This window comes from Pelodiscus sinensis, chromosome 5 (genome assembly GCF_052426305.1).
Source record: "Pelodiscus sinensis isolate ZL-2025 chromosome 5, ASM5242630v1, whole genome shotgun sequence".
NCBI lineage: Eukaryota > Metazoa > Chordata > Testudines > Trionychidae > Pelodiscus > Pelodiscus sinensis.
Window position 1 is genome coordinate 63,185,360 of NC_143056.1, and position 25,831 is coordinate 63,211,190.

Consider the following 25,831-nt stretch of genomic DNA (forward strand, 5'->3'; position numbering starts at 1 on the left):
ACATGCGGCACGGACTAGGTAGTTTGGACTAGGCTTCCTAGTCCGAACTACTGTTACTCCTCGTGAAACGAGGAAGCCTAATCCGAACTACCTAGTCCGTGCCGCGTGTAGCCGCGCGGCACGGAGTCCGCACTAGCGGACATTTAAAAATGGCAGTGCCCGGCTTTATGCAAATGAATCCCGGGAAATTCAAATCCTGGGCTTCATTTGCAACTCCGGTTGCCTACATTACCACCCTAGTTCGAACTAGGGTGGTAGTGTAGACATACCCTAGTAGATTATTAAGACATGATTTCTCTTTACAGAAACCATGTTGACTTTTTCCAACAAATTATGTTCTTCTACGTGTCTGACAATTTTATTCTTTACTATTGTTTCAACTAATTTGCCCGGTACTGACATTAGACTTAATTGCTAGGGTCGCCTCGAGAGCCCTTTTAAAATATTGGTGTTATGTTAGCTGTCTTCCAGTCCTTGGGTATAGAAACTGATTTAAAGGATAGGTTACAAACCAAAGTTAATAGTTCTGCAATTTCACATTTTGTTCCTTCAGAACCCTTGGGTGAATGCCATTCAGTCCCGGTGATTTGTTACTGTTAAGTTTGTTCCAAAACCTCCTCTAATGACTCTTCAATCCAGGACAGTTCCTCAGATTCATCACCCACAAAGGACGGTGCAGGTTTGGCAATTTCCCTAACATCCTCAGCCGTGAAGACTGAAGCAAAGAAATAATTTAGTCTCTCCACAATGGCTTTATTGTCCTTGATTGCTCCTTTTGTATCTTGATCGTCCAGGGGCCCCATTGGTTTTTTAGCCAGACAGTGGCACATTTTTCATTCTCTGACTATGTTTTTAATTTGGGGTATAGATTTACATTGTGCCTCTATTATGGTGTCTGAAAAAATTCCATGCTGCTTGCAGAATTTTGTCACAGTACCTTTTAATTTTTGTTGAACTAACCTCTTCATTTTTGTGTAGTTCCCCTTTCTAAAATTAAATGCCACAGTGTTTGGCTGCTGAGGTGTTTTTCCCACCACGGGGATGTTACGTTTTATTACATTATGGTCACTATTTCCAAGTAGTCCCATTATATTTACCTCTTGAACCAGATCCTGTGCTCCACTTAGGACTCCTGTGGGTTCCAGAACCAGCTGCTCCAAGAAGCAGTCATTGAAGGGATCATGAAATTTTATCTATGCATCCTGTCCTGGTGATGTGTACCCAGTCAATATGGGGATAGTTGAAATCCCCCACAATTATTGAGTGTTTTATTTTGATAGCCTCTCTAATCTCCCTTAGCATTTCAACATCACTATCACTATCTTGGTCAGGTGGTTGATAATATATCCCTTCCTATTGCTATATTCTTATTATTGGCACATGGAATTACAACCCATAGATATTCTATAGAACATTTGGGTTCATTTAAGATTTGTACTTCATTTTAGTCTACATTTTCTTTCACATATACTGTCACTCCATCACCAGCACGACCTGGTCTGTCCTTCCAATATATTTGGTACCCTGTCCCATCAATTGTCCTCATTCCACCAAGTTTCTGTGATGCCTATTTTATCAATATCCTCCTTTAATATGAGGCACTCTAGTTCACCCATCTTATTATTTAGACTTCTAGTGTTTGTGTATAAGCACTTTAAAATGTTTTCACTATTTATCTGCCATTTCCTGATGTTAGACTCTTTTTCATTTGTTTGTTTCTCATCTGATCTAACCCATATTTTATCATCTTCCATCCTCTCTTCTTTACTAGAACATAGAGAATCTCTATAAATAGACCTTCCCCTAAGAGATGTCTCTGTCCGATCCATGTGCTCTTCCACACCCGTTGGCTTTCCCCTTGTCCTTAGTTTAAAAACTGCTCTACAACCTTTTTAACATTAAGTGCCAGCAATCTGGTTCCATTTTGGTTTAGGTGGAGCCCATCCTTCCTATATATGCTCCCCCTTTCCCAAAAGTTTCCCCCGTTTCCTAATAAATCGAAACACCTCCTCTCTATACCATCGTCTCATCTATACCTTTCATGCATTGAGACGCTGAAATTCTGCCTGGCTACTGGGCCCTGCATGTGGAACTGGAAGCATTTCAGGAATGCTACCATAGAGGTCCTGGATTTCAATCTCTTTCCCAGCAGTCTAAATTTGGACTCCAGAACCCCTCTCTGACCCTTCCCTATGTCATTGCTACCTACATGTACCATGACCACCAGCTCCTCCCCAGCACTACACGTAAGTCTATCTAGATGTCTCGAGAGATCTGCAGCTGAAATGTAAGATAGCGTCCATTCAGTGTGGACGCTATCTTTCAAAAAAGCAGATCGCTTTTTCGATGTGCTTTTGCGGTATGGACGCTCTCTTCCGGAAAAACTTCTTCCGAAAGAAGCCTTCCTAAAGAAGCAGTCTGGATATAGCCTCAGACAGGGTAACAAACTTGTGACTTGCCCAAGGTCACACAGCAAGTTACATAGCAGAAATAGAACTAAAATCCATAACCCTAATTTGCCCACTGCCTTGCACCTTGCATTCCCTAAGTAAAGATGGGGTATAACACTGCCATTCAGATTGTATAGTGATTTTTACTTACTATGGAAAGGAGTAAATAATATCCCAAGGTGCAAGGCAGTGGAAAATCAAGGCATAGGTTTGCTGTCTCCTAGTAATATGCTCGAGGAACAAGACCACAGCTACCCCATTGCAGATCTGAATTTCATTAATTGAACCTATTTTAAAATATATACAAATATGAGCCCGGACATTTAAATAACATTTAACATAAGGGTTGGATGCACTTAAGGCCACGTCTTTGCTTGTCACACTGGAGAGTGAGCTGGCATTGGATTTAGCAGGTCTAGTTGAACAATGAGGGCAGTTGTGAGGAGCAAGAGAAGCCAACAGGGGCATTTAAAGACAGTGCTATGCTTAGCTTAAGGTATGCTGACTCCAGCTACTATTTGCCATAGCTGGAGTTGAGTATCTTAACCCAACCTTACAGGTCTGGTATAGATGTCTTGGAGATGTTTATATACACTTACTTGTATTTTTAATTGTCCTATTATCACAATATGAAATAGAGATTTCCCCCTAAAAGTTACTATTGTTACCCCTATTCTGCAGACATTGCACTATGAAAATTTAGCCCACACAATTTTTCACAAACCCACAGAATTCCATTAGATAAGAAACCACAAACAAGGCAAAAACAGCAAGAAAAAAATCAATTCAAGGTTTGCCCCAGGATGGACGTCTTGCTACGATAAATTAAGGTGTTTTCCATTATTAAAAATAAACAAAGCAACGAAAGTAAGCCATGTCACCATTCATATACTTAAAAAACATCTTTAATCTGCTTGGGAAAATCTTTTTTTTCCCTTAACAGGAAAAAATATTAGTTGTCCCGATAACAAGCAAAACAAAATCAACTAAAGGGCATCAAGAGACTTCCTGAAATTGAAAAAAAACAATGTTTCATGTAACAAGTTTTTAAAAAAGTGTACACAGCAGAGCAGGATTCTTCCAGCCATTCTACAGGTCACTTCTGGCTTCAGGAACATGAGGAGGAAACATGCAAATTTAGGAACATTTTATTTTTTAACCTTGCAGCATTTTATAGCTGCCTTTTCCCAGGCTTATAAAAATCCATGAAACCATTTGCCTTTCTGGAGTCTGATATTATCACCTCCATCTATCCCTTAACGGATGATTCTTAACAGAGCAAAATTTGGCAACATTTGTGCTCCCCAAGGCTGAACTAGTAGAACTGTTGCAAATGTGGATAGAGATTCTTTGACAGAGCTGAATGGGGGATACTAGTGGACTAGAAAAGGTTTGGAGTAGTTGATCCAAACTGAAATGCATTGGTTTGCAGAGTCTGCTCATGCTACACATGGCTCCAAGCCAGTGCTATTAAACCTTCATTTTCATGACTCACAAATGTCATCTACAAATGTTATATTAAGATAACCGGGAACATGGCTTATACTCATTACCAGTCAATGACTTTTGGCGACCGATGTATACAGAAGCATGGAAAGCATTCACCCTGGGTACTAGCAGTTATTACAGCTGAACGAATAATTCACAATGAATAATATATCTGATTAACTGATATTATTTCTTGCTGCTTCTAGATATGTTGGGTCTCCTCAGATTCATTTGTATTCAGTGACAATCTTTCCATTTTTTTTTACTCTGTGGATTGATCGCAATTACACATCAGACCTTTCCGAAGCATGGAGCATGTGCAATAGCTCTAGTGCTTTCTTCATCCCCAGTCTCCTTTGCTCACACAATATCCTTCTGTTCAAAAGGGTGGTTTTCAGTGGTCTTTAGAACACATGAAGTGAGTCTCAAATGGAACTACAAGGATCTTGTTTCATGGAGAGCAGCATGTGATTTCAGAAGCTCTCTGTATTTAATGTGTAATGTATCCAACTGGTGTCTGTTTTAAAGCTCCACCCCTTGCAGGGCAGATTTGTTCATCCTCTTCCTCCTCCACCAGAAGTTAAATACCATGGCTACATCTAGACTGGCATGATCTTCCGCAAATGCTTTTAACGAAAAAGTTTTCCGTTAAAAGCATTTGTTGAAAAGAGCATCTAGATTGGCACAGACACTTTTCTGCAAAAGCACTTTTTGCGGAAAAGTGTCCATGCCAATCTAGATGCGCTTTTGCACAAAAAAGCCCCAATCGCCATTTTAGCCATCGGGGCTTTTTTGTGCAAAACAGTACTGTGCTGTCTACACTGGCCCTCTTGCGCAAATGATTTGTGCAAGAGGGCTTTTGCCTGAATGGGAGCAGCATAGTATTTCCACAAGAAGCACTGATTTCTTACAGTAGGAAGTCAGTGTTCTTGTGGAAATTCAAGCGGCCAGTGTAGACAGCTGGCAAGTTTTTCCGCAAAAGCAGCTGATTTTGCGGAAAAACTTGCCAGTCTAGACACAGCCCATGTGTTCTGCCAGACAGTATCTCAAAACATTTCCCAGACCCTTGAGATGCCATTCACCTTTGTTCAGGGGCAGCACAAGACCTACATGTATAGCACGTGCCTTCCATTTCAGAGCTATTTTGCCTCATTGCGTAAGCATGAAATGGATCCCAATAGTGCAGTGACTGTGCAGACAAATGGAGCATTGTGATAGGAACCAGACATTTTGCCTTTGGATTTTGCTCTAGTCTCAGATTCCAGAGCAAGTCCTAGTTCCCTCAAGTTAATTAGCTTGATTAATTCCTTACCTCACACCTTCCTTTCAAATATCTCAAAGTATTTTGCAATTATGAATGAATTATTCCTTGTTTCTTGACTACTAGGTGTGGTACTACTATTTATACCAATTTTACAAATAGCTACACAGAGATATTGAGTTGCCCAAGAGACCACACAGCAAGAACATAGAAGTCATTGCACCAGTCTCCTTACTGTAACCACTAGCCAACCCTTTCTTTCCAGCTCTAGGTTTTTACTATTGGAATGACAGTGTACAGGACATGAGAGTGCCCTTTAGCCACTCAGCTATTCTGGTTCTACCCCACTGAAATCTATAGGGTTGAAATGATGTAACAGTGCAGAGTTTCACTGGTGGAAAACATATTGTTTCCTAGATATATAGATTCAAAGGCCAAAAAGGGACCACTGTGATCATCTACTCTGTCCTCATGTACAACACAAGCCATAGAACTTCTTCCAAAATTATTCCTACACCATATATTTTATAAATTGTCAGCAACAGAGACTTCACTATGACTCTGGATAAATTGTTCCAGTGGTCAGTTTCTCTCATGTCCAGTCTGAAATGCATCGTGCAACTTTCAGCCATTCATCATGTTATACCTGTCTGTGCTAGACTGACGAGTCCATTATTAAATACTTATTCTCTGGGTAGATGCTTATAGGCTGCAATCAAGTCATCCCTTAATCTTCTCTTTGTTAAGCTAAATCAATTGAGCTCCTCGAGTCCATCACCATACGGCCTGATTTCTAATCCTTTCATCATTTTCGTGGCTCTTCTTGGAGTCCTCTTCAATTCAGATCTCTGCAAAACATTGTTCTGAAAAATAAAAGTCTAATAAATATTCCTTGTATGCAGTTTAACTACTTTAGTTCATCGTGCAAAGCCACCAGCCTCCTAATGGATCAAAATGTATTTACAAGAATGTACTATATCTCGAGAGTATACCTAAAACAACACAATATATAAATAATCACACTTTATAAACAGTAGCACCTTAAAGACTAACAAAACATGTAGATGATATCATGAGCTTTCGTGGGTGCAACTCACTTCTTCAGATGAAGTAGGTTGTGGCCACGAAAGCTCATGATAACAGCTATGTTTTGTTAGTTTTTAAGGTGCTACTAGCCTATTGGATGTTTTTTAAGATTTTCCTGTTACAGACTAACTTGGCTACCCTTCTGAGACTTTATAAGCAGTTATTAATTGTTATAATGAGACATGAGAAATAAAATTCCCAGCAAAAAAAATTGCACTTCAGCTACTTTTTTCTACTAATGGGATAACGATGAGCAGATGGTTTCCCTTGTTTTTATTCTTCATATGAAAGTGCTTGCTGATTTTTTAATTTTTGATTATATTTTTAACTCTGTGGACTGATAATGATCCATTCACTGCATCTGATATTTGTTATTTAAGTTGTGTGGCTTAGTTGTGATTAGTCAGAAAAGTCCCATGGTATTGTTACGGTCACTGACTGGATGAGCACACAAGCACTTCTGGTGTGACTACTCTCACAAATTTAAAACCCATTTTCTGCAACTATTCATACAGATACATACCATTTCTAAATGAACTTTTTGCAAAAATGTGTACCAAAAAAAACTCCACTGTGTGCATGCAAACAGAAAACAAACACAAGTAAAGTTGAGTGTAGCATGACCCAGTTCATTTAAAAATACAGACTTGCTAGAAACCGGTTGCAGTGTTTGCCCTGCTCAGGTTATTGTTATGAAATATAATTGATATGAATGTCTGGGGTTATCTTGCCTGATTCTATCAGCAAAGTATGATATCGTTCACTAATTACTTTTAACTTGATTTTAGCAGCAGGGCACTAGATGCTAGAGAACAGAGTTGTCTTTTAAAATACAGCAAAGCACTGTCTCATTATAAATTAAACTCCAGACTGGGAACAGCTAAAACTGTTAATGGGTAACTTTGAACAGGCAGCATTTTACATTAAACATGTAAAATTCAAATCTTGTTTCTTGTGATCATCTTACCCACCATTTTTCTAAAAAATCATTTTGTTGCCGTAATGAGCATTCAAATCATAAAATAGCTGGCTGCCTGGAGTTCACTCACCACCTGCTTTTCCTTGTTTTGTTTTCTAGCCACTAATTACTGAGCAGAGTCAATTCCTAATGAGGCAGTTTGAGTTCCTGTTTTTCATACTTCTTGAGCCACTTACAGAGCCAGTTCAACATAAAAGGAATCTTTTGTAAACAGATTTTAAATTAATTATAACAACCTTAGTTGTTGTTGCTGTGTATGTGCATCTGAGTTTTCCACGGCTGTATTTCTCATTTAATTCTTCAGCACCAAGCAAACCTCCCCCCCCCCTCCCCTCACACACACACTTCTTTCTTCCCCCAACAATGTGAGCTGGAAATTCTTGATCAGGAAATTGTAGCCACTGAAACACTGTGTCTGGAGCTGAGGAGGAAAGGATGATGATGTCATAAATAATCGGACTGTGAGAAAAGATGGAGCACAAATAAGGAGGGAAATATTCTGACGTCTGTCTTAAAAGCAGGAAGATAAACACTTGCTGTGTATAGTACATGCTAGTTTCCAAAGGGATATGTAGGAAGAAAGTGAGTGTAAGGACTTATTAGAAAAAAACTATAAATGACAATAAAGTCCTTAGGCCCCATTCTAAATCCACAGGATATGAGTAACTCTTGCTGCATTCATAATTCAGGGCCCTCTACATACCTGTACAAAAAATCCAGCGGCTATAGATCTGCTGCAATCACTTGGATACATGGCAACTCAGTTAACTTATATTTTATTAATCCAGTATCTTGTCACTTCTTACCATGCTCTTCCCTCAGGTTCCCCACTAATTCCTCATGCTCCTCTGTAACTTTGAGTTGTGAGTCTTGGGTCAAGTGGCCTTTTCCATCAATGCACTCATTGCCTTTGCTTGGCCTGTGGCTGGTGCACCTAACTAGACAAATAAGAATAGAAGTGCAATGAAATGAGGCATGTAACATTTCACCCAAAACTGATTCTCCAGGGCAACAGCAAGAGGTGTAGTCACTCACACCTGTGCAACGGGATGCTATCACATCAGAGGGCTCCATACATACCAGCAGTAGCATCCTTGCACCCTCTTTGTTTGGGTTCCAATGCAAGATGGAAGGCCATGAAGAATCAGGTTCCCCTGCATTTCATATTCTCCCTCCACCGTACTAGTGAGCTCAATTGTCCTTGTATCTAAGCTCTGGATAGGTTTGTCAGGTGTCTGGTTTTGAACCGGACAGTCCAGTATTTGAGCTTTCTGTTCGGGAAACAAATTGAGAAAATATAAATGTCTGGTATTTTCTAAATAAGATGTAATATAGATTGTGATGTAATGTTAAGTGTGTCCGGTATTTTTTTGAAACCATCTGGCAACTCTAGCTCTGGAGAGTGGGAGGGCCATCAGGAAACCAGCAAAGGTTCTGCCCTGCCCAACCCCAGCATGAGGTAGAGCACATTTATGGCACCAGAGTAAGGTCCCCAAAAGCCTCTCCACATCTTCACCCCACAACTTCCCCAGCCTCTCAGCCCACTTCCTATTCTGGGAATTGGCTGCTGGTGCAGAGAAAGGCCCTAGCACTTTAACCCAGGTGAAGAACTCCCCTCCTCCTGGAGAATTCTCCACTGGCTACATACCCCCAGAACCTGACCACTCTGTATTGCCTGAACAACCTAAAATGACCAAAGCAGAACTAAGAATCTGATGTATTTGAATGACAGCAGCACAGAGGAACCCCTATCAAGGAACAGGCTCTCATTGTGCTGGGCCATGCTACAGATATATGGTAGAAAAACCTGCCCTGCCCCTGAGAGTTTGTAATCAAAATGAATGGAGTCTTGGCATCAGCCAGCACTAGATTTATAGTGTGCAGACTGCACATGAAATTCATTGAAAAAAACATATGCCGGAAACATAGCAAATGCCAGTGCAATATCTCCAAAATTAAACTGTGCTCGGGCTGGGGGGAGCTGCATTCCAACCCCACCCAAATCATAAAGCTGAGAAAAATTCAGTGGACTCCAGCCTGTGGAGTATTATTATTATGACAGGGTTTTCCTCTCAGGATTCAGACTCTCACTAAATGGTGGGAAAAAGGGTTTTAAACAACCTCCAGTCTCCACATGACAAAGTGGCTGCCCGTTCCTACAGTCATCTGAACAGAATAGACGGAATAAGCTATTGTCTGTGCTCCAGGCTCAGTCACCGCAACGGCACTTGATTGGTCCAGGATGTAGAAGAACAAAAAGGTCATTGAATAAAAGAAGAACAATACTTTTTCATGAAACAAATGAGCATTTGCTAATTTATAACATGTTTGGTTTGGGTATCATATACATCAAAATGATGTAATTAGCAAATGTCATTTTCTGGAGAGGGAAAGATCAGCAAGCCCTTTAATTATGAGAATTTCCTGCCCCGGCTTGGAGCCTCTGTACTGCTAAGACATCATAGAGTTGCTGCATTTCACTACTAATTAGAGCAGGTCTCAACCAAAGCTCAGATTCTGCTCTCCAGAATGTTGGAGCTTGTACCAGCAAAAGAGCAAGGTACTCTCATGGGTGCTACATGGTTTGATGCCAGGTTCAATTCAAGGTTTAATGCAATAAATGGTCTAAGATTGAGCCTGGTTAAGGGCCCTCTTGCAATGTCCACCATGTCTGATGCTTGCACTCTGCCTGAATGTTCTTTGCACTTTTAATGAGTATTTAATATCTAGATTTGGTTTTGAATTTTGCAAATGACCCTTGTCTTTGTAGCAAAGACCTGAAAGGGAGGCTGAAGCAAACTCCCCAATCTGAACATTCCCAAACTCTGAATGTTCAAGTCTAAGTCTGAACTGTGGGTCTGGTCCCTCTGTTCATTAGGGGCAGAATCAAGATCCCACATGGACACGCACCTGAGGCTTTGGGATGTTTAGATTTAGATACACTTTTGCAGCTTGTGCACAGCTCTGCTGAAAACATGAAATGCCCCAGAAATAGTTTTCAACTGGAGATACGACCAGTATTCCTGATGCATAAGGCAGGGCTATCTTGAGAAGTGTGAGGCCTGGGGCAACCCCCGCTCCACAACAGGCCCTGCCGCAGACACCACCTCACCCAGCTCCAATGCTCTGGAACTGTATAAAGCCAGCCTGGACTCTCTTGTAACCTGATTCACCTCAGTGCAGGCTATCCAGGGCAAGGATCTTCCTCAGCTATGGCCTTCCTGTGGTAGGCCTCAGAGCATTCAGCCCCTCTTGACCTATTGTGTATTTCCTGCAATAGATCCACCTGGACAGGACCACTGGCACTCCAACGTCACAATCAGCCATGGCTCTCAGCCAGCATGTAAAACAAATAGGGTTGCCAGATGGTTTAACCAAAAATACTGAACCACCCCCACCCCCCCCCCCCCAAAAAAAAACATGGGGAAAAACTTATGTTGAGAAAAAAAAAAGGAGGAGACCAAAAAAATATAAAAATGTTTAAAAATCAGTGTGGCCCCCTTAAGAAATGCTTTTAAGGTTTTTTGGCCCTAACAGGCTGCTGGCGGCTGTCCGCCATCTTTCTCCCTGCTCCGGGCCAGACAGCTCCCCTGCTGAACCAGGTAGGCACCTGTGATTTTCACCTCCTGGCCTGGAAAAATTCAGAAAATACCGGACATTTTAGATGTCCCGTATTTTCTGAATTTTTTTACTGGACAGGAGGTGAAAATACCAGATTGTCCGGGTGAATACCAGACACCTGGCGACCCTGAAAACAAAGGGTTTATTCGCTGACAGGAACACAGCACAGAACAGAGTTTGCTTGGGGGGACCAGGTGCCTGGTGCCACTAAACCCCCTCACTCCGAGTCCCAAACAGGGGACTGACTAGACCCAGCCAGTCTCCTGGACTCCAACATGCCCATAGCCCCTCCTCCAGTTTTTGGCCTTGCTTTGTGGGCAGGGCCGGATTAAGGCATGGGCTAGCTGGGCAGCTGCCCAGGGCGCCAACCTATGGGGGGCGTCTGATGGCAGCTGTAAGGGGCACCGCGTGCCTGTCCTTGCAACGCCCCTTAGAGCTGCCATCAGGCGCCACATGCCTGATTGCAGCTGTAACGTGCACAGCGCGCCGGGGGGGGGGAGGGAGAGGGCCGTGCATGTGCCATGGGCCCGGATGCAGAGCCGCGCATACATCGTGCGCCTGCTGCCCAGGGCATAGGAATGGCTCGAGCTGGCCCTGTTTCTGGGCAAAGTGTCACCTGACCTCATCTCCCTCCTGGTTCTCAGGTTAGAAAGGCCACCATCTTGTGCAGGCAGGTGGGCAGCTTCCCCTTCCCCTGAGAGCTTCAGTAAGAGTAACACCCTTGCTCCCACCATCTAGGCTTTGGTGCAATGCACAGGAAAACTGTGACAAAGTGGGATTCTCCTCCTCCTTGTCATGTTGTATGCGAGTCTTATTGTTTTGCATGAATACTGTGTGTGCCTCAGATGCCTTAGGGATTTCTTCCATTTCCCCCTTTGTGGGCTGGCCAGGGGGCAATAGCTCAGGAGCAATGTGAAGTGTTCCTGACCTACCGGACTCAGCTAAAAGCTGCAAAGGGACTGTAAACATGATGGGAGGGAGAGAGGAGCTGCCATAAAGAAAACAATTTCTCATGTGAAAAATCCAATAAACATTTATGAAATGAAACCACCCCTGACAATGATCATTCTCTAGGCTGTGCGATAAATAAGTTATACAAGTTCATGGTTCCTCCTTTGCAGGAATTACTCATATGCATGTGAAACAATAACATGATCCGGAAAAGCTTCCTTGATCCTATCTACTGTGACTGTTCTCTGTGGCAAATGAATTTACAACTTGCGTGTAGTCTGAATTGAGAAATCAAAGAGTCAATGAGCTAGAACCATGGGGTCCCATGTGCCAATAACTGACTTCTTGGAGCTGGAAATGCATGACTTTTAGGGAATTTTGCATCCATTGTTTGTAAAGGCAGCACACCTCTAAATGTGATATTCTTCCCCCAGGAAATACTCTGAAGCTCTCCTTTCACTTTGAAAGGAAAAGGTTGAAGTGTGTATCATTTAATTCACACTCTTTGCCTTCCTTTACTTCGAAAGAGCTTTCTGCTGCCACTGTTTCTATCTTTTATGAAGACTAATCTAGCAATTCCCAGATTTGCAACTAGCTCCAGAGGAAATTTGTTCAATGAATAAGCTTGAGGTGACAAAACTGAATCTGCCTAAGTCTTGATTCAGCAAGGTATGTAAGCATGTACCTAACTTTAAAAACTTAAAGAGAAAACATTAGTCAAGTCACTTGGGATTTTACCTATGCTTTAAAAAAAATGAAATGGGATCATTTCCTGAAAGAATTTTTCTAGGTGATTATATAGTTAGAAGTTCATTTCCCCCAGAGAATGGCACCTCTAGATCCAGTCTGTGGTATATGCAGCTTGAAATTATTCTGCCCTTTCTTCTGTGCATCGTACCTTTAAATCTCTGGAATACTGCCTCTGTGCAGAAAACAGTCACTTTGTTCTCAGAGTTGCTGTACTTTACAGATGAGCCTCACATATGAGCTCCCCTGTGGAAACTTCAGTTTTGTTCTTGTCATTGTTTTCCTTACTCCAGCATAAGAGCGACTCTTGCTGATATGATTGCTCATGGCAGAACACGCTTTGTCACTAGAGTAGGAAAATTTGGTAGACTGTGTTGAAAATTGTTTGGACATTAGTGTAAACAAAGCCGGACTGTTTTCAGCACTCATTACAGCAAGCACGCTAGCACTTTCCTGACTCAAGCTCTCTAGTGTGCTTTCCATAATAGGTACTTGCATACCAGTCCCCTACGAAGTGAGAAGGATCAGGCTGTAGGGAGAGCAGACCAAAGTACCGAGGGGAACCAAGAGAGTGATCCAAAGTCTAAGTGGCAGTGGGAGTGAGTGGTGGTCCTGATCTAGGGAAAGGGGGCAAGATACAAGAGTTTGAGGGAGATATGGGAATATGTGGTGATGTTGCTGGCATGAAGGGCCATGCCAGTGGGTATGGAAGTGAGCTCAGGGAAGGGCAGAGCAGCAATAGTACATGGCTGCCTCCCCACCAGATAGAGCTACTGTAGCTCTCCTCTGGGAAAGGAATCCTTTGCTCTGAAACCATGGCAGTACTGCAGCAGCTCTTCTCTTCCACAACCTTATGGGTCACCAGCAACTTATACCCAGGCCAGCCCAGGAACCAGGCTACCACACCAGGTGCTGTTTCACAGATGATTCATCTTCACAGCAAACTCACTTTCTCTTTCCACATCCAACAACCTCCAATGCACACAACCAGTTCCTGTAAATCACACACCCCACCAACTTCAGTGTGACTTTAGCTTGCTCAGAGGTAAGAACACAGTTCGTACTCTCACAGTGAAAGTGCATTCATCGTCATTAAGGCAACCTCCTCTCTCCAAGCCTATGGTTAAGTGTGTGCATTTGAGAGTGACTGAGTGGAACTAGAGCATGGGTTCCCAAACTGGGGGGCATGAAGAAATTCCAGGGGGGTGTGAGGCGACCCAGCCACACACACACCCCGTCAATCCCACCCCAAGTTTTGCTGCTATTTGGGGGGGTGAGGGTTTCTCAAAAAATCAAAAAGGGGGGCATGATGCCGAAAAGTTTGGAAACCACTGAACTAGAGGGACAGCTGGAGAGAGAGAGGGTGTGTCTAGACTACCTAGTTTTGTCAACAAAAGTCCACTTTTGTCGACAAAACTATACCAGCGTCTATCCTACCGCTGAGTTCTGTCGACATAACGTCGACAGAACTCAGCAGTTTTGTCGACGCTGGTATACCTCATTTTACGAGGCATAACACCTTCTGTCGATAGAACTCTGTCGACAGAAGGTGTTATTGCCTGTAACGTTGCATCCAGACTACGGCGTTCTGTTGACAAAGCAGCTTGCTTTGTCGACAGAACTCAATGTGTCTGGACGCTCTTTGTCGACAGAAGTTTTGTCGACAGTATCTGTCGACAAAACTTCCGTCGACAAAACGCGGTAGTCTAGACGTACCCAGAGAGAGACAAACAGACAGACAGGCAGACTGTTAGGGTGTGTCTAGACTACAGGGTTTTGTCGACAAAAGTGGACTTTTGTCGACAAAACTATACGTGAGTCCACACTGCCTTTGAGTTATGTCGACATAACGTCGACAAAACTCAGCAGTTTTGTCGACGTATGTAAACCTCATTCTACGAGGAATAAAGCCTTTTGTCGACAGAGTTCTGTCGATAGAAGGCATTATTGCATCTACACTGTCCTTTGCGTCCACACTGTTATGTCGACAAAGCGGCTTGCTTTGTCGACAGAACTGGATGTAGTCTAGATGCTCTATGTCGACATAAGTTTTGACGACAGATTCTGTTGACAAAACTTATGTTGACGTAAGCCTGTAGTCTAGACATACCCTATGATATTAAATTGACCATATTTGCACTGCACTGTGTGGGTGATATTTGGCTGTACAGATATAAAGGAAAATATGTAAATTAAAGAAAATTCTGGCAGATAGATCAGTAGAAACTCTTTTCAGGGCAAATGGTGTGCAGAAGCTCCAGAAACCTGCAACCACAGTAAGTGAAGGAAGCACTGGACAGGGTAACAGGAAAGGTGGGATCTGTTCCCAGGTCTGACACTGATTTGCTTGGGGACCTTTGACAGGCACTTCCAACTTCCCATGCCTCAGTTTCTCCCTGTATAAAATGTGGTTAATAACACAAACCACATTTGCAAAGTGCTTTGAGATCTATAGGTGAAAAGGGGTGTATAAAGTTAGGTACAAACTGGTCATCCCAAGGTCCAGTGGGATTTTTTTAAACATTTCTATAAAAAATAATTCTGACTTGTTATTTTGAGACATGCCACTTGCTCCCCATCCCAGGAAGAAACAAGAGATGAGTTAGAGGCAACTACTCAGCCCCAGTGAGGTGGGATTGCATCCCCTAGGAAAATACTGCAGCATTCTTCAGACATGTCTCCCAACCCTGCAACTATTATTATGCATTGTAGGACCTTAGTACTTCTCCATGGGCTTGAGCCAAAGTCAGCTGAAACAAATGGGAGCCTTTCCACTGACGTCAGTGAGCTTTGGATCAGGCCCTAGAAGTGGCCCAGAAAGGACCATTATGATCATCTAGTCTGACTTCTTTTACAGCACAGGCCAGAGACCTTCTGCCGGTGATGGCCCTGCCTTATGCATGCCTTCTGGTGGCGCTAGAGCATGTCTGAGGCTGTGCTACACTCATTGAATCTGAGCAGCACTCCAGGCATCGTGCCAAACCAGGGCAGAAATCTGAATTTTAAAAAAGCCACCATATTGTTCTAATCTGCCTCTGTTGAAGTGGGGAGGTGTCTTTTATAAGAAGTAATGGACTCAATCAGCAACAATGGAAATGTAGGGTAGATATTAGGAAAATCTTCCTAACTATAAGATGTGACAAAGTCAGACCTGACAGTTATAAGAGAATGGGGGAAGGCAGGTACTACACTCTACAGTGGTAAAGGCCCTTTTCCCTATGAGCTAAAGGTTAACTAGAGCCACCTTTGTCCACTTAATGGCTGCCTGTGACCTTTGGGAGGGTGGGGAATGAGATACAATCTCGGCTTGACAAAGCCCTGTCTGGGTTGATTTAGTTGGGATCGGTCCTGCCTTGGGCAGGGGGCTGGACTTGATGACCTTTTGAGGTCTCGTCCAGCCCTATGAGTCTATGATTCTATGAATCTGCAGCAGAGTGAGGGGCAGCAGGAAGAAAAGCTGTCTCTTAGATAGATGGCTGCCCTCCTCCATTAGAGGGAAGCAATCTATTTTAATGCCTGTTTGGGGACGGACTGGCACACAGAAGCCAGCCTAACAAGGTAACAGCCCAGAGAAGGGGCAGGAAGAGATAGTCCCTTTTTGTTCTAGGTGTTTCTTTCTTTCTTCTGTTTGGCTGAAGAGCGCCACTTGGGCCTACCATGAGGCCCACTTTGTAACTATCAAGAAATAAACCAGAAAGTGAAGGGGGAAGACCCCTCTGGAGTCAGACTTACTCCCTTTAGGTTCCCCCCATCCCTGAGGGAGGAATGATGAGAGCAATGAGATGCCTTGCCACAAAGGCTAGTTCAGGTCTGGAACAGGCGTCTAAGGAAGGCTGTGGAATCCTGTCACTGGAGCTCTTTAATAGGTTAGACAAACACTTGTCAAAGATAGCCTACATCAGGGGTGGGCCAGTACCAACCCCTAGGCCAGATCACAGTTTGCTGCTGGTGGGCCCCTACTAATATATTTACCTGAATGACCACAGGTATCGGCGATTGCACTGCTGTTGGCCACGAATCACCTTTCCCTTCCAATGGGAACTGCAGAAAGTCCACACTGCTTCCCACCACTCCCATTGACTGGAATTGGCACCCCGTGGCCAATGAGAGCCACAATCACTGGTACCTGCGGCGATGCAGGTAAATATATTGGTGGCAGCCTACCAGGAGCTAATCCTGGTGAACCACCACTGTGTTACTACCCACCCTGGTCTACGTACAATTGGTCCTGCTTCAGTGCAAGGGACTCGACTAGATGACCTCTTGAGATCCCGTCTAGCCATATGTTTCTGAGTCTTTCAGGAAAATAAATTCACATAATACATGGTAGCGCATGGAAAACAAGCGTGAGTATTGCTACGCTCTGTCTCTTCTCCTTCTCCTGCAGACTTATCGGCAGCTTGTTGCTGAATGGTGGGTTTGTAACCTTAGAGACATGTCACCTTCTTGCTCCTTGCCATCATACTACCTACCTTCGTGAAGAGCTTTGGGTTCCTCAGATAACCAGTGCTGTGAAAGATAACTCAGTAGTATTACTGAAGATGTATATATGATTATGGCAGTTGGCATATAGGCTTCAGTATTAGTAACGAATAGCAGTCCAGTGATAGGTATTGCAGACAGATAGCATGCTAACAATCAGAGCTGACAGAAATGAACAAATTTCTATGTGTTAGTTTTTTGCCAGCTCCTGGCTGATTAACATAACAACTTTCTGTTATGTTGGAAGAAGACTCATAAACTGAAGGGAAGAGGGATCCATGTCCAAGCTGGGTAATACCACACTCACAAGGCAGTTCCAGGTGCAATGGCTGAGCAGTAGTGAAGAGTTCACCTCTCTCAGAGCTTTCTAATTAATTTCTCTGGTGATCTGTGAGCTGCTTACCTGACAAGGAACTGGTACAAATGACTGGTCATATCCACAGTTATGGTCTTCTTGCCACACTAGCTTTCATCATTCACTGATAACAGCTGGAGAACATAGTCTTTAAGGTAGGGTCCTTCTGTTGGCCAGGAAAAAATACTACTCAGTGTAAATCATTTCATAGGTGTTTGTGGCATGTTTAAGGGCAAAATTCTACTCTTGGATCTGCATGGCAGAGCTCCATTGAATGTTCTCCCCTTGATTCTGCAGGGCAGAAGTCCCATGAAGGCAGAGGCAGGATATCTAATGGAGATGGGAAGGCTAGATGTGAATTTTGAAGAGTAAATCAGAGAGGAGAATAACCAGGAATTATTAGGCCCGAATGAGTATGGCAACCTCTCTCATCGTCTCCTGAACTGTCACTGTATAATTTTAACAGGACAGAATGAATCATTCAGAAAGCATGAGCCCAACTCAAACCAGCTCTTTTTGACATGGCCAAACTTAAATCTGAATATCCCACATTTGAGTTTAATGGACTTAAATGTGCAGTCATCGTGCCTTGATAGAACAACATTTAAATCATAGTACCCTTGGTAGAACCTGGGGGTTTGAATTTGCAGCCAAACCCCCTACCTGTTCAGTTTCAGTCACCCCTCATGAATAGCCATCCTAAAATGAATAGCTCAACAACCAGCAAACCAAATCACCAGCAGGCCTTGGCCGGGTCAAGACACTGGTAATGGTACATAAACTCTTTCTCTTCTAGGCCACCACTTCAAATCCAGCCCAAGGAGGCAGTGACCAAAAGTTGTTACCTTCTGATGGGTATGATTAGATGGCCTATATGAGATGAGTTTGATTCTGTGTCCCATCCAATAGCTGTATGTCCACATCACAAAACCTGCCACTCCAACTTAGGGATGTAATAGTGTAGTCGATTAACCAATTAACTGATAAACAAACGCTTATAGGTTAATGCTATAGACTACATGCATTCTCTCCCCCCCCCCCCCCCCCCCGTAAATATTTTAGCAGGCTGCCCAGCAGCACTGCTCAGTCCTGGCTTGTGCTGGGTCCAGGACCTACCCCTGCTGCAGCTACGCTTTTAAAGTGTATTACGATCCAGGCAGGCAGGCAGCCTGACTCAGTTATAGCTTGCACCGGGTCTGGGAGCTCAGACCCACACCAGACAGGGGCTGTTCCCACCCTGCACTGCTGCCTCTGTATCAGAGGCAGCAGCAAAGGGCAACATGCAGCCAGTTTTTTAAGTGGCTGCCCTTATATACCAGCTCCTGCCAAGCACTCCTAGAGGCTGCAGTGCAGGGTGGCAGGAGGCTCCTCAGGAATGGGGCTGGAGTACACTGGCTGCTGGCTCCACCACCAGGGACTATAGAATAGTTGAGTAACCAATAAGAATTCATGAGGTTACTTGACTATTCAGTTAACCGATATTTAACATCCCTGCTCCAACTGTTACCCATGCTGGTGAGTTCAGGCAACAGGTTATACTTTCCAGGGAGCCCCTGAAGGCACGTTGGCAGAGAGAGCAGGGAGGAGTAGCTTTCACTGCTACTTAATGGTGTACTTGATCTAGAATAAACAGGAAGATATCAATCTGCAAAGTTATCAATCCAGAGCCTTTCCACAGCACTAAATTCAGGGAAAACATGACCTTAGTGAATCTTATAATTGTCACTGATGTTGTGTTAAGTGTCAGAAACAAATCTCATTTCATTCATTCAATTTATAAGCATTCCTATGGCACACAGCAACAAAGTCCCTGACTGAAGATTATCAAATGTAATACTAAAGTGCTTCTTGCAGGATGAATTTTAGAGAATTCATGCAACAAGATGCAGCTTTTATGAGTTTGGGAGTTGGCAAAGGACAGCTTTAGAAATTACTTAGGTCCATAGTGGGGACGAGTCATAAACTGTGGAAGCCTCATCCTGCGCTCAGTTACATCAATATAAATAAGCAGCATTTCCACTGAAGCCAGTGGACCAGAACAAAATGCTGTGAGTGAGATCAGCTGTGGCATCTGATCATGGGTTTTAAGCGAACACTGTAACTGATGCTGAACCATGCCTTTCAAATATTAGCAGTCCATGAGCATCAATTACATTTTTAATTTTTAATCTAAAATGACAATTTTTATATTTAATCTTTATATGCCCCAAAACGCAAATGTATTATTTCATCAACAGCCTTTGTTGCTAAGAAATGTCCTTCTGCTTATGTGTCCTGTTTCAATGGTGTTTTGTAGCAGAGCTGTTATTAATTTGTGTTCAGTTCCATATGTGAAGCCCTTGTAATTGTCTTTACTAAGGGTATGTCTACACTACAGCACTAATTCAAACTAACTTAATTCGAACTAAGCTAATTCGAATTAGTGCGTCTTAGACCTAAAAACTACTTCGAATTAGCGTTTTGCTAACTCGAAATAGCATGTCCACATTGAGTGGACCCTGAACCAAGGTTAAGGATGGCCGGAACCAGTGCCGGCAGGGCATCAGGTTAGGACTTAGAGTGTGGAGCTGCTGCCTCAAGCTAGCCAAGGGCTGTGCTTAAAGGGACCCGACCCCCACCCTGGACAGACAGTTCTCAGGGTTCCCCGCTTGCTTGTCTACCTCGATGAGGGACAGCAAAGCAGTCCTGGCTTGGAGTGCCCTGAGTGCCCACACTCGGCGCATCACAGCACTCGGCCATCAGCCCGGCTGCACTTGCTGCAGGCTGCCATCCAAAGGGGGTCAATCGGGGGGCTGTCAGGATCCAGGAGGCCCTGCAGGAGAGCTTCCACCCTGAGGAGCCCACAGAGCCACCCCAGTCCTCCCCATCGGGGGCTCGTGCCCCATTCCTCCCTCACCTCCTTCCACTTACCCCTTCCTAGCCCCCCTTCCTGATGTAAAAAATAAAGGACACGTGTTCAAAAATAGAAACTCTCTTCATTTAACAAAACTGGGGGTGGGGGATTCACCTCTGGGGAGACTGGGAAAAGGAGGTGGGAGAGGGGAAGAGAGAGGGTGGGAGAGGGGAGGGGGAAACCTGGGAGGAGAAAGCTAGAAGGGGGAAGCCAGGGGAAGAAGGAGGAGGGGATGTATAAAACTATGGTACGCCATATCTTCAGTACTGTGTACAGATGTGGTCTCCTCACCTCAAAAAAGATATTTTGGCCTTGGAAATGGTTCAGAAAAGGGCAACTAAAATGATTCGGGGTTTGGAACAGGTCCCATATGAAGAGAGGCTAAAGAGACTGGGACTTTTCAGCTTACAAAAGAGGAGACTGAGGGGGAATATGATAGAGGTCTATAAAATCATGAGTGGTGTGGAGAAGGTGAATAAAGAAAAGTTCATCATTAGTTCCCATAACAGAAGGACTAGAGGACACCAAATTAAATGAATGGACAGCAGGTTTAAAACTAATAAGAGAAAGTTCTTCTTCACACAGCACATAGTCAACCTGTGGAACTCCTTGCCACAGGAGGCTGTGAAGGCTAGAACTATAACAGAGTTTAAAGAGAAGTTAGATAAATTCATGAAGGTTGGGTCCATGGAGTGCTATTAGCCAGGGGGTAGGAACAGTGTCCCTGGCCTCTGTTTGTGGAAGGCTGGAGATGGATGGCACGAGACAAATGGCTTGGTCATTGTCTTCGGTCCATCCCCTCCGGGGTTACTGATGCTGGCCACTGTTAGCAGGCAGGCTACTGGGCTAGATGGACCTTTCGTCTGACCCAGTACAGCCATTCTTATGTTCTTATGTTCTAAGCTCAGGGTTCAGGGTCAGGGGTCTCACTGGACCAACTTGATTTTCATTCAAACCTGCTCCTGGGTTCGCATGTGACCTTTGGTGGCCAGACTGGCAGCTATCCTGCCCTAGAAGGCCGCATTCCTGTGCCTAGTGTGGAGGTCGTGGACGTTGGAGGCCTCCCCCCAAACTTCAACGAGGTCCACGATCTCCGCACTAGACCAGGCGGATGCCCGCCTCTTGTGGCCCCGGGCAGGCTCCTGGGAGCCGCCAGCCTGGTCCTGGGAAGAGGCGGAGGGCTGGATGGCAGCGGGTGGCTGGCTCATGCCATGCTAGGTGCAGGGTCTGCTGGCTGGGTGCTGACAGGCTTGCAACTGGCACGAGCACTATAGCCAGACCGTGCCCCTTTACCAGGAGGTGGGCAGAAAAGTTTCCCTGGTTTGGCCCAGAGTGGCCCTGGGAAGGGCTAGCCTCCAACTAGTTCGAATTAAGTGGCTACACAGCCCTTAATTTGAACTACTTAATTCGAACTAGGTGTTAGTCCTCGTAGAATGAGGTTTACCTAGTTCGAATTAAGCATTCTGCTAGTTTGATTTAAATTTGAACTAGCGGTTTGCATGTATAGCCGCTATTAAAGTTAATTTGAACTAACGGCTGTTAGTTTGAATTAACTTTGTAGTGTAGACATACCCTATCGGACTTCGAAGCATTGCATAGAGTTCATTTTACAGATTAATGGAAAAAATCAATTGTAAAAAAAAATCAAATGTGACTTTCAATTATTTATGTCAGACAGCTGTTCAGAAGAGCTGCTTATAGCCAGAGCTAAAGACTTGTGTTGAGGAGAGGCATAAATTAATGTACAAATGGAGAGGCAAAAGTTTGGGTTTCAAATTGTTACACTGGAAAGAGAGCAGTTCTCACAGGATATGGTGTGTGTGTGTGTGTGAAAACTCATGCTTTAAATATTTCAGAATCAAATGGAGAAAAACATGCACACCGTAGGAAGACGTTAATTTCATACAGCATGGGGGGGGGGGAGGTATGGGAATTGATTGTTTTTTTGCTTTGTTTTTAAAAGATTTTTAAGGCCTGAAAAAAAACATTATGAAAGTCAAGTCCAATCTCCTGAATAACACAGGAATTTGATTGAATATAAGTCACAAAGTTTGGGACACTTTGGAACGCTTTCTAATCTGGGAGCATTGGACACTCTTTTCCTTCCATCCCTATCTCCTTGCTCTTTGTACATTGGTTTCGCTGTTCCTTAGTGAGGGCGACTCAGTCTTTTCCTCTTGCCCTTGTCACTTCCAGATGCCAAAATCAGCTGACAGCACCTCCTGTTTGTCATTGACAAGTGGTGCTGTTTCTGGCCAAATGGCTTCTCTCCATCTCTTTTTATTCCCGTCTGTCTCAGCCTTTTATCTCCTGCTTTCTCTCTGCTTGTGTTTCTGTGTGCTTGTCTCCTGTCTGTTCTATCTCCCTCTTTGTCTCTCACCTTTTCTCAGTCTCAGTATGTTCTAGTCTCACCTCCTTCTCCTCCATTTTCAGCTCCCTCTCTTTCCAGTTTACCGACAGTAAGCTCTTAGGGCAGAGACTGTCACTTGTGCATGACTGTACAGTGCCTAGCACAAAGTGTGATCTCACTTGGGGCCTCCTGGTATAACTGTAGTACAGATAATAAAGAACAATTGTCTCATGCCTTCTCTTTTTGACTTTGTTGTCCCTCTTCTCCTTGCCGGACCTATCCTGTCGGAGTGCTACCTGCTGAGTCAGCTGAACAGAACACATCCTACTAGGAGGGAGCCCTGCATCTGGACTTCACCCACTACTTCCTCACGTGGACTAACTTAAGCTATTCCATCCAGCTGAGTCCCTTCAGCAGGACATAAAGCAGATGGGTTGGTACAAGCTTCTACAAGAGGCACAGAGATCGCGGAGTGTTCAGAGGTATTGTCTGGAATACCTCTGCAGATATAGCGGAAGCCTGGTCCAAAGGTTTGGGCACAAGGTCAAAGACTGGGGTTCTATTTCCTGCTCTGCCACAGACTTCTAAGTCCTTTAGACTCTCTGTGCCTCCGTTTCCCATCTGCATTTCCTTTCCTCACAGGCCTGTTGTGAAGATAAATTATATTAAAGATTATGAAGCTTTTAGAGACTGTGATAATGGGAGTTACATATGTACCTGAGAGAGAGGGAGATAGAAAGAGATTCCCTATTTTTACCCGCTAACCTCAGTAATATGTCTAAAACACAAACCACCTTCAGTGCAAGCCCACTGCAGAAGGTGTTTGGTGTGTTGCAGTGATCTTGTATGCTTTACCATGTGCAGCCCCACAACCTATGCCACACACATCAGAAGTAACTCAAAGGAGAGCAAGCAAGTAGTACACTACATCCGTATCTATAATAGGGTTTTAACTTCTAAAATTTTCCATTGGTGCTTTACTTATCTAGCTCCAGTGATGGCAGCAACCATAGGAGTGCGAGTATATACAGGGCATCATAAACCACTTGCATTTTAAGTTTCTCTAGGCAATTTGCACCTGCTTTGAAAAAGGTCAAATAACATAATGTTGAAAATACCAACCAATAGCACCAAGACTGTAGTAGTATCCCCACTGTTGCTACCGTGTAGACTGGTAACAGTGATGGTAAATGTTAGGGGTGAAAAAGGCTTCAGTAGGCACAACCAAAAAGTCATACAAATGATACAGCCCGAGATAGTATAAAATTGGAAATAGGGCCTGTTCTCTAATTATCACTGCTAACAAAAGACAGGAACCAGCATTCACCTGCAGAGGCCAACAGCAGATGTGACCAACCTCTTTTGCAACAAAATAAGCAAGCACTAGAATCAGTATTTTTACAGATTTTTTTTCAAAGTGACATTCTCATACAATTCATCATCAAGTGTAACTCATTCGCTAGTTTTGTACCTGCATGAGGTCATGTGTCCTAGCTTGTTGAGCTACCCTCCTCCCTCCCTCCCCCCAAGATTTTCTGCTTCCTTTGTGTGAATTTCAGGAACTAAAAGCTGAAGAGTTTTATGGGTTTTAGACAATGAACACACTGGCTGTCTAAAATATTCGATATCTTGGCATCTGACCAGCAAACATTCATGTAAAACTGAATGCCAGGAAATCTGCCTTCTGTCCTTAAACTGATTATTCAAGGATGCACTATGAGATCTCCTACTAAATTTAAAAAACTCAAATATTTTAGAAGCCTAATGATCCACCCCATAATTATTAGTGGGCATTCTAAACTTATACGTGGGGTGATGGATTATCTTTATAAACTATTAGGAGTCAGAGTTTGTGCCATGTACAATTTGAAAGGTGATTTTCTCTAGATTTTCAACAGTTTCAGATTTTACTAGCTATAAACCTACACCACCACCAGAGGTCTCAATACCTGCAGCGTCTGGGGGTATTTGAAATATGAAACCAAAATCTGAATTTTGCAAATGGCCCCATTCACATGTTCAAGATCTAGAACTCATCTATAGGTTTTGCCATTTACTTCAATTCAGGCATTCTGGTGAAGCCACAAAAAGGGTGCAGGAGATCTTCAATGGAGGTGAAGTAAAACCGTGAGTGATGATGAGTGAGGCTGTTTCTCTTGATAATTTTGGTGGGGGGGGAAGGTTAACTAATTTTATATCAAGGATTTTATTTGCACTGAAATTGAGTGAGCTTTTATTCTGTTTCCAGCAGTGTCAACCAAGCATTAACCAAGGCACTGAACTAGGCAATTAGGTTTGAGAGAGCTAGCTTCTATTCCCAGTTTTCCCACTGAATGACTTTGGGTAAGTCACTTCATCTTTCTCCTTGGGAAAGAGATTCTCTCTTACCATTGATATGTACATGACCTAACAGAATGGGTCTCTGATCTCAGTTGAGCTCTTGGCCTCCAATTTCCTGTCTTCAGCAGTTGGCCTGGAGACATAAGGAGTGTCTAATGGCCTCAAGAGTGGATCTGGATTGTCACACAGTTTACCAGTGCTTAGTAGAAACAACATCATAGTTCCCATAGTTCTTCTGTGAATAGTTGACAGCAGAATTCCAGATCCCCACTTTCTATGTGTGCCTTGGCAGCACATAAGTCAATGTGAAGGGAACATCTGAGTTTGGGATCCTGTGGTCACATAGTTCAAGAGAGGTTGCTGTGTAAATTCAGAGGGTAAGTCTGACTCTTCTAGTCCATGGCTTGTGGGCCCTGTAGGCTCAATCAGAGCTGGAAGTACTCTGTTGTACCAACAAATTCAACACACAATGCTTTTTGGTATGTTTGGGTTTTGCATCTTTTGTCATTGCTGGTGTATAGTTACCACTATGCATTAATTTACTGTATATAGTTTGAACAACTACCAGCTGTCTTTAGTCTACCAAATTATTTAAATAAACTTGCTATATCTTATTTAAAGAATATGCCCAGGAGACTGGATGGGAGAGAGGCCTGGTTGTTGTACTTAAAAGAAGTACTCGGGATCTTTTTCAGGGGGATAAGGAAACATGCCACATTTATTGATCACACATAAAATAATCAACAGTTATCATATGCATATGATATATATATATATATAAGTCACTCATGCACTCACACACACACACACAAGCACACTCCGTCTTGC

At 43.5% G+C, this 25,831-nt stretch overlaps 1 long non-coding RNA gene across 1 annotated transcript; it reads right to left on the reverse strand.

The window, feature by feature from the left end:
• Positions 1-3,009: 3,009 nt before the first annotated feature.
• On the reverse strand, positions 3,010-8,773 carry LOC102447437 (uncharacterized). The gene is made up of 3 exons (XR_332442.5): positions 8,345-8,773; positions 8,071-8,202; positions 3,010-6,062 (listed from the first exon to the last, which is right to left on the reverse strand). It is a non-coding gene; the product is annotated as an uncharacterized LOC102447437 (long non-coding RNA).
• Between the last annotated feature and the right edge of the window lie 17,058 nt (positions 8,774-25,831).